Below are 8,447 nucleotides of genomic sequence, written 5' to 3' on the forward strand. Positions count from 1 at the left end.
GAAAAATTCCTCACACACTGTGGTTGTTGCTGTGTACAAAGTTCTCCTAGTTCTCCTCCTTTCACTCAGCATCAGTTCCTGTAAGACTTTCCTGGCCTCTCTGAGGTCTTCCTGTTCATCATTTCTTATAGCAGAAGAGCATTCCCTTACATTCATATATCACATCTTGGTCAGCCATTCCCCAAATGATGGGCATCCCCTTGATTTCCAGTATTTGCCCATCATAACTAGAGCTGCTTTAAATATTTTTATACGTGGGAGACCCTTTCCTATATTGCTATATCAACGGGTATGAACATTTTTGCAACCCTTTGGGCATCGTTCTAAATGGCTCTCATGGGTGACTGGATCAGATCACAGGTCCACCAACAATGAATTAATGTTCCAACTCTCCTACATCGTTTCCCACAATTATCATCTTCGTGTTGTCTCATGTTAGCTTATCTGATAAGCGTGATATGGCACCTCCAAGTTTTTTTATTATTTGCATCGCTCTAATCAGTATTGATTTACAGAATTGGTTCATGTGACTACAAATAGCTTTAATTTCTTACTCTAAAATGTGCCTATCCCTATCCTTTGACCACATACCAGGTGGGAAATGACCTGTATTCTTGTCCACTTGACTCAGTTCTCTCTATATAGTAGAAACTAGACCTTTTACACAGACCCCAGTGGCAAAACTTCTTTCCCAGTTTCCTGTTTTCCTCCTAATCTAGGCTGAATTGGATTTGTTTCTGCAAAAACTTTTCAAGCTAATATAATCGAAATTATCCATTGTGCACTTCATAACGTTCTCCCTCTCTTCAGTCAAATATTTCTCCATTCTCCATAAAATTGACAAATACAGTATTACATGCTCCCCTAATTTGTTTATAGTATCAATCTTTATACCGAGATCATTTGGACTTTATTCTTGTGTAGGTATCACGTTTTGATCTCTATCCAGTTTCTGCCACACTGCTATCCAGTTTCGCCAGCAATTTTTGTCGAACAGGGGGTTCTTTTCCCAGAAGCTGGAATCTTTGGCTTTCTCGAACAGTAGATTGGTATATTCATTGCCTATTGTGTCTTGTGTACCTATATTTTTCCCCTGGTCGGGTCTACTCCTTTGTGTCTTAGCCAGTAGCAAATGGTTTTGATGAATGCTGCTTTGTAATACAATTTGAGATCTGGAAGTACTACCCCACTCCACTCGCATTTTTTTAATTAGGTCCCTTGATTTTCTGGACCTTTTGTTCTTCCAGATGAATTGTGGTTCTATCTCTATCTTTTCTAGCTCTAGAAAATAGTTATCTGGTAATTTGATAGTATTGCACTAAAGAAATAATGTAATTTCAGTTGAATTGTCATTTTATTATATTGACTCAGCCTACCCATGAGCAAGGGATGCTTTAATACCTACTGAGATCTGACTTTACTTGTGTCAAAAGTGTTTTGTCAATGTGTTCATATAGTCCCTGGTTTTCTTCTGACAGGTAGAATCCCAGATACGTTACAGTGAATACTGTAGCTTTCAGTGGGAGAAGGTAGAGAAGTAGGAACTCAAAGTTTGAGGAACGTACTTTGTAGAATTGTTTTTGCATACAACTGGGAAAAAGGAAATAAAGGGAATATAATGGAGTACAGAAATTTATCTTGCCCTGCAAGACAAGGGAGAGGACAGGGACAAGGGAATGTAGGGGTATGATAGAAGGGAGGGTATATTGAGTGAAGGGGTAATGAGGATGTTCAGTGTTTTGGGGTGGGGTTGGGGAGACATGGGGAGTAAATTTGGAACTCAAAATTTTGTGGAAATAAATGTTGAAAACTAAAAATAAATAAACACTTGAAATCAATGAATGAATCAATGAATGAATAAAAGCTGTAGCTTACCTGACCCTGAGGTGGCTGTTGTGAGAAAGCAGAGGCCAGGTGAAATCATTCCAGATTTCCCAGGAGTTACCAGAGAGCTAGCTGCCTTAGATGTGTGGGAGGAGTGGTCTGACCACAGAAGATCTCCTCTGTCGAACTAGAGCATAGGAACACTCGGTGGTTGGTGAACTTGTCTGCACTACTGTCTTCCCTTGTCCCCTGGGATGCTGAGGCATGTATAGATTCCTGGTGTTGGTTTGCGGACTCCAACGCACTGGGGTTTCACATTTCTTCCTTGTTCGCTGAAGTTCTTGATGATTTCTTAGAAGATATTGTCCAGGTCCTTTTTTGCACCATGGCTTTCTGTTAGACCAAGAATTCTTTCATTTTTTCTCCTGGATATATTTTCCAGTTTAGTTTCAGAACACCTACACTACTGGTCCCCTTCAGCCTCAGCAAGAGGGACCACCCAGCCCTTTGAGATTTTCCTAACCTCACAGGCTAAGAGACTGTTTTCGACTTCGACTGATCCCACTGTTCCAGAATTTCTCCTGGGGAATTATTTTAAGGGTTTTTCAAAGATCAACAAGAGGAAGGGGACAGCATTGAACAATCACTCCTGCATCTTGGCTCCCAGAAGTTCAAGTAGATAACTTACAGACTTTGGATCTGTGGGCTGAGAGTCACAGGAGTGACTGCTGCTGTTACCAAGGGTCCTGTACATCTCTCTCCCTCACTTACACAGGACTCCTTTTCTGGGCTGATATGTTGGAGAATTCGCATACCTTCTTCAGTTTCAGTCCAGCCAGGTGCTCCACTATGGTGTGTTCTGTGCTGATGCAGCATGTGCACTCCACGCTCCCCCAGCCCCATGTTAGAGATTCTTCCCGTCGAAATTCCAGACCGTCCTGGGTTGGAAATCTGCCACACTCTATCTCACAGTGGATTCTGCCACTCTCATATTGATTCAGGGTAATTGTAACAGGGCAGCAGAGTCAAGATATTAGAGTGAAAGGAACGACTCACGTAAGCTCTTGGCAAAACTCCTTCGGATACCTCTGAAGGCAAAATCTGTCCAAATTTTGGAGGTGTGTGATCCAGGGAGAGACAGACTGTGGTGGATTCAGAACCCAGGACAGACTGGAAGGTTCACAGGAAGGATCGGTTCTGCGGGGGTCAACCCACAGCGTACAGTGCAGTGTGGCCAGCACAGTGGAGTGGAGGGGCCCCGGGAAACCTGATAGCAGCAGGCAGAATGGACAGAGCTGCAGCCATGTTTGGGAGGCCATAAAAGCCAAGCCAGTGAGAGCTACTGAGTGCCAGATATCAGCAAAGCAGCTCCTGAGACTTTCAGTCCTCAGATCAAACAAGGTGAACCTACTTGAACTCCTGGGAGCCAGGATGGCAGAGTGATCAGTAAGTGCTTTCTCCTCCCACCCTGATGACTGTGAAAGAACCATAAAATATTTCCCCATAAAAATCCTGAGTCAGCGGGAACAGCAAAGGGGGCAAATAGTCTCCCAACAGCTGAGGCTAGGAATATAGCTAAAGGGGATTTCTCCTACTGTGGCAGAGGCAAACCAGAAGGTCAGAGGACCCAGGGCAGAGAAAAGTTGCACTGGGACCCAGCCGAGCCTCAGCACCGTGAGAGAGGCCCCAGAAGGGGTGGGAACTCAGACTAGCATCTAGGAGTGTCTTAGCACTCCAGGAGAAAACGGGAAGACAATAGGGCAGCTGTGATCACCATCCCCTGAGCTTACTTTTGCCTCAGTGCAACAGAGGAGATAGCCTGTGACCAGATCACACCTCCCCCACACTTAAGGAGCTAACCTCAGGGCTGATCTGGGATACACAAAGCAAAAACTTGCTCTTAGCTTTTTCACAAGTCAGCTCAGCACCAAGTTGCGCAGCTTCTAACTGAAAGAACTAGAAGCCACAACACACAATCAATATCATGAACAAGAAAAAGCAGAAAGGCAAAAACCATAGAATCTTTCTATGGGAATAAGGACCAAAACACAAATATCAAAGAGGTCAGTACTGGGGCTGTACTTCCTTCTGAAACTTCAGAATGGTCTAGAAACAGCTCACATGCACAAACAACTCTGCAGGAACACCTGAAGAAAGAAATAGAAGAAAAACTGACCAATGATTTTAAAATGATAAAAAAAAAGAATTCACTGATGAGAACATCTCCTTGAAAAGGAAAATCGAACAAATGGAAAAGGAATACAAAATTAACTGGAGAAAATAACTCCCTAAAAGGAAAAGTTAGTTAAATGGAAAAGGAAGAGAAAAACCAAACTGGGAAAATTGGGCAAATGGAAAAGGAAGTACAAAAATTAACTGGAAAAAATAACTCCTTCAAAGGAAAAATTGGACAGATGGAAAAGGTGATGACAAAGTTAACTGAAGGATACAATTCCATAAACATTACAACTGGGCCACTAGAAACCAATTAATCAAGGAGACATCAAGAAGCAGTCAAACAAAATCTAAAGAATGAAAAGATAGAAGAAAATGTAAAATATCTACCTAGAAACACAACTGACCTGGAAAATGGATCCAGGAGAGACAATTTAAGAATTCTTGGCCTGCCAGAGAGCCATGATGAAAAAAAGAGTCTGGACAGTATCTTCCAGGAAATCATCACGGAAAACTGCCCAGAAGTGCTAGATCCAGAGGGCAAAATACTCATCGAAAGAATCCACCGTTCACCTCCCGACAGCGATCGCAAACTCAAAACCCCAAGAAATATCGTGGCCATATTGCACAACTATCAAGTGAAGGAGAAAATACTACAGGAAGCCAGAAAGAAACAATTCAAATATGGAGGAGCTACAGTCGGGATCACATAGGACCCGGAAGCTTCTACATTAAAAGATCGAAGGAATTGGACCCCAATATTCCCTGAAGCAAAGAAGCAGGGATTACAACCAAGGATCAACTACCCAGCACACTTCAGCATAACATTTCAGGCAAAGAGAACACCATTCAACGAAGTGAAGGATTTCCAGACCTTCCTGACAAAAACACCCGAAAGTAATAGACAATTTGATATTCAAATGCAGGTCTCAAGAGAAGCATAAAAAGGTAAACGGGGGGGGGGGGAAGACTTGTTACTCAATTTGTTCAAACTGCTTACCTCCCTATGAGGGAAGATGGTATCTGTTAATCTTGAGAATTGTGCATCTATTATGAAATACCAAAGAGATATATGCAGAGGGAACGGGCATAAAGTAAATGATGTCATGTTAAAAATATGATTGAAGTATGCCCAAGGGATTCTAAGAGGAGATGTGAAGAGGAGGAAGCAGAAAGTGGTAAATTACATCACAGGAAGAAGTACAAAAGTATAGTAGAGGGAAAGAGGGGAGGGTGATGAGCATTGTTTGAGAGGTAGTCTCATCAGATTTGTCTCAAGGAGGGAACAATAACCTCAAGTAGATAATCCTAACTAGCTCCAGAGGCAGTAGGAAGGGAAGGGGGAAGAAACAGGAGGGAAGATAAAAGGGAGGAAAGAAGCAGTAAGGGTAAAGGAGAGTAAAAGGGAGTGGGGTCAAAAGAAGGAAGGGAAGGCTGCAGGAGGAGGTGGTGAAAAATCAAATTTATTCAGATTCTCCTTTTAGAGATATCTGAAGGAATTTCTGGTACAGCATAGGTGAGTACATGCTCTCCATCTCCCATCTTGCACAACAGCCCCCTCAGTTTCTGTTAAAAAGCAACAATCATCCAAACTACTTGGTACTAGCTAAGACATAGTTGGTTAGGCATAGGTTAGGTACACAAGACACATTAATCAATGCTTATAGGATCCTATTGTTTGAGAAACCCAAGGATTCCAGCTTCTGGGATACAAACTCACTGTGTGCCAAACCTGCTGGGAAAACTTGAAAATAGCATGGCAGAAACTGGGCATAGACCAATGCCTGACAGTATACGCCCCCCAAAAAAGTCCAAATGGTTCACGATCAAGCTATAAAGGCTGATACTATATAAAAATATCAGGGAGCAAGGAATAGATTATTTGTCAATTGAAGGAGAATGGAGACATTTATGTCCAAATAAGAGATAGAGAATATTATGAAATGCAAAATGCATAATGTTGATTACACTACATTGAAAAAATTTTGCACAAACGTAGCCAATGCACCCAAATTAGGAGGGAAGCAAAAAACTGGGATTCTTATGAATTTTGCCTGGAGAAAGGCCTGATTTCTAAAATATATAGAAAACTGATTCAAAGTTGAGAAGAATACAAGGCCTTCCCCAATTGATACACATTGAAACGATATGAACAGGTACTTTTTAGAGGAAGTAATTAACGTTATGTATGGTGACAGGAAAAATGCCCTAAATCATTCTTGTTTAGAGAGATGAGAATCAAAACAATACGCAGTTAACTCTCCGTTGATGCACTAAGATGTTAGCAATCAGCAGCAAGAACTCATATATGTCGGACCAGTGTTCTCCAGTACACGAAATGGAAGGAAAAATACATCTGAAAGTAAGCTTGTCTTCTTTTTTAATTAAAAATGACAACTAGTTTAGCAATTGTATCTGAATAAGAAGTAAACCTGTCTTATCTATTATTTCTTAAATAGAAATTACATTATAATGTTCAACGATAGGTAATTAAAGTGTTCTAGCCAATTTAGTGGTCTCGAGAATTCCTGCAACAACTAACAATTTGAGGGACACTGTTAAAAATATAGTGAAATAAACGTTTTTAATAAAGGATTGTACAAACATATTTTCATACATATACACCTGGTGCATATTAAAACATGACAACATATTTTCGAAGTCAAGATTTTTTCACATTTGTATATTTAATGGAAAAGCAGTAAACATTGTCAAACATAGTTCATTTGATACATAAACATTATTTCTTCCTCTAAGCGTATTTCTGGATGCTAATTCATCTTTGACATTCTCAAGGATTTTTCAGTCTGTTGTCTATTGGAGAAGTCCGTCAAGGTTTGTAATCAAAGTTTATCAGTAGCTGCTGGGAAAGGAACGAAGGAAAATCAATTGACCTTATATATATGTATGTTTATATGTGTGTATGTATACACATACCACATATATGTATGTGTGTAATTCTTTACTTTTCCTTGGGACAAAGGATTCATTATATGAAGGAATTCTGTGTGTGAGAAGCATGAAAATTGTCACTGGTACAACTGAGCCTAAGAGTGTCCTGAGCCCTTTGAAGTGAAGGAAGTTGGTCATGGTGTCATAGGCAGCATGTATCTTATCATAGGGATGAGTTGAACTCAAGCTCTTGGGGAAGTCATCTACCCTACAAGGTGTTTTAAAGTTCAAACACAATGCTTTCAATGTTTCAAGTGCTATAATAAAGTTCATCTTCTTATTACACTTAAGATGTGTGTTGCCTTGATTTCAGCCAATTGTTACTATGATCTTCTTTTAAATTTTTGCTGTAGAAAACACTATATAAATAACAATCAGGATGGTGTTCATGAAAACCTCTTTACTTATGCTCATGTTGAACTTTACTTCCTACTTAAGTATGCTGATGTTTGCTTTTGAGTTCACCACACAATCAATCATGCCAATAATTTGATTTGCCTGTTTCAATAAAATAAAAACCACAATAGCAGTTAGCGGCAACTTCTTTGTATCTTTTGGTTAAACTGATAACCAGGGCGTCAATAAAAATTTTGCTTTGATTTTCAGTACTGTTGGTCATGGGACAAAGAGTGTCCATTGAGATTCTAACAATTATATTGATATTTGTAAACGGTTTTTCAATCCTGTCATTCTTAGTACCGTTTGCCCCCTGTCTCCTCACCCTTATGAAATCATCGTAGAATCACAGGATTAAACAGAACAATAGACTCTCAGCATTGAATATGACTTCAATAGCTTTCTAATCCAGACAGTCCTTAATCCTCTATCATCCTGAGGGCATTCGCCCAATGTGACTCATTTCTCATTTGAAGATCAGAAGGTGCTACCGAGAACTCAGCACTATTCTTCCTTCTGTTTCATGGGATATGGTGGCCAAAGATTCATTACTTACTGACCAGGCTTCAGCATCTGAGTCTCTCTTTAATTGACCAGGCTTCTCTTCTGAAAACAGACACAAGAGGGCTTGTGCCACCTTTCTAGCTTATTGGAAAGAAGCTGCTAAATCTTGCACTTCACCTGCAAAGAAGAGTCCCTGGTTGCATCAACGGGATGAAGAAGAGGGATGTGGAAATGAAACAGCACCTCTGTGGAAGTTTTCCACCATATTTAAAAATCAGGTATAGTATCTAAATATAACATTTTATTTGTGAGCTGTTAGAACATACCTTCATTGAGTTCCCTGGTTATATTTTCTTCCAACTCCTGTCACATCTGAAGTCAAATGAAAAACCAAGTCAGAACAGTGAGGTAAATGAGGAAAAAGGAAGTCAAGATAATACACAGAACTCAAAAAATCATATAAAGAATATAGACATTCAAAGAAATGACTAATAAAATTAAGACCTCAGTATATTTGATTTTAGACTTTCAACAGAAAAGCTACTGACGTAATAAATTAATATTATTATGAACACAATCATGAATTTCTCACGATT

General features: G+C 40.0%; 1 long non-coding RNA gene across 1 annotated transcript; it reads right to left on the reverse strand.

The window, feature by feature from the left end:
• Positions 1 to 6,564: 6,564 nt before the first annotated feature.
• On the reverse strand, positions 6,565 to 8,225 carry LOC140523393 (uncharacterized). Its single transcript, XR_011973380.1, has 2 exons — positions 8,178 to 8,225; positions 6,565 to 6,862 (listed from the first exon to the last, which is right to left on the reverse strand). It is a non-coding gene; the product is annotated as an uncharacterized lncRNA (long non-coding RNA).
• Between the last annotated feature and the right edge of the window lie 222 nt (positions 8,226 to 8,447).

The sequence above is a fragment of the Notamacropus eugenii genome, chromosome 2 (genome assembly GCF_028372415.1).
Source record: "Notamacropus eugenii isolate mMacEug1 chromosome 2, mMacEug1.pri_v2, whole genome shotgun sequence".
NCBI lineage: Eukaryota > Metazoa > Chordata > Mammalia > Diprotodontia > Macropodidae > Notamacropus > Notamacropus eugenii.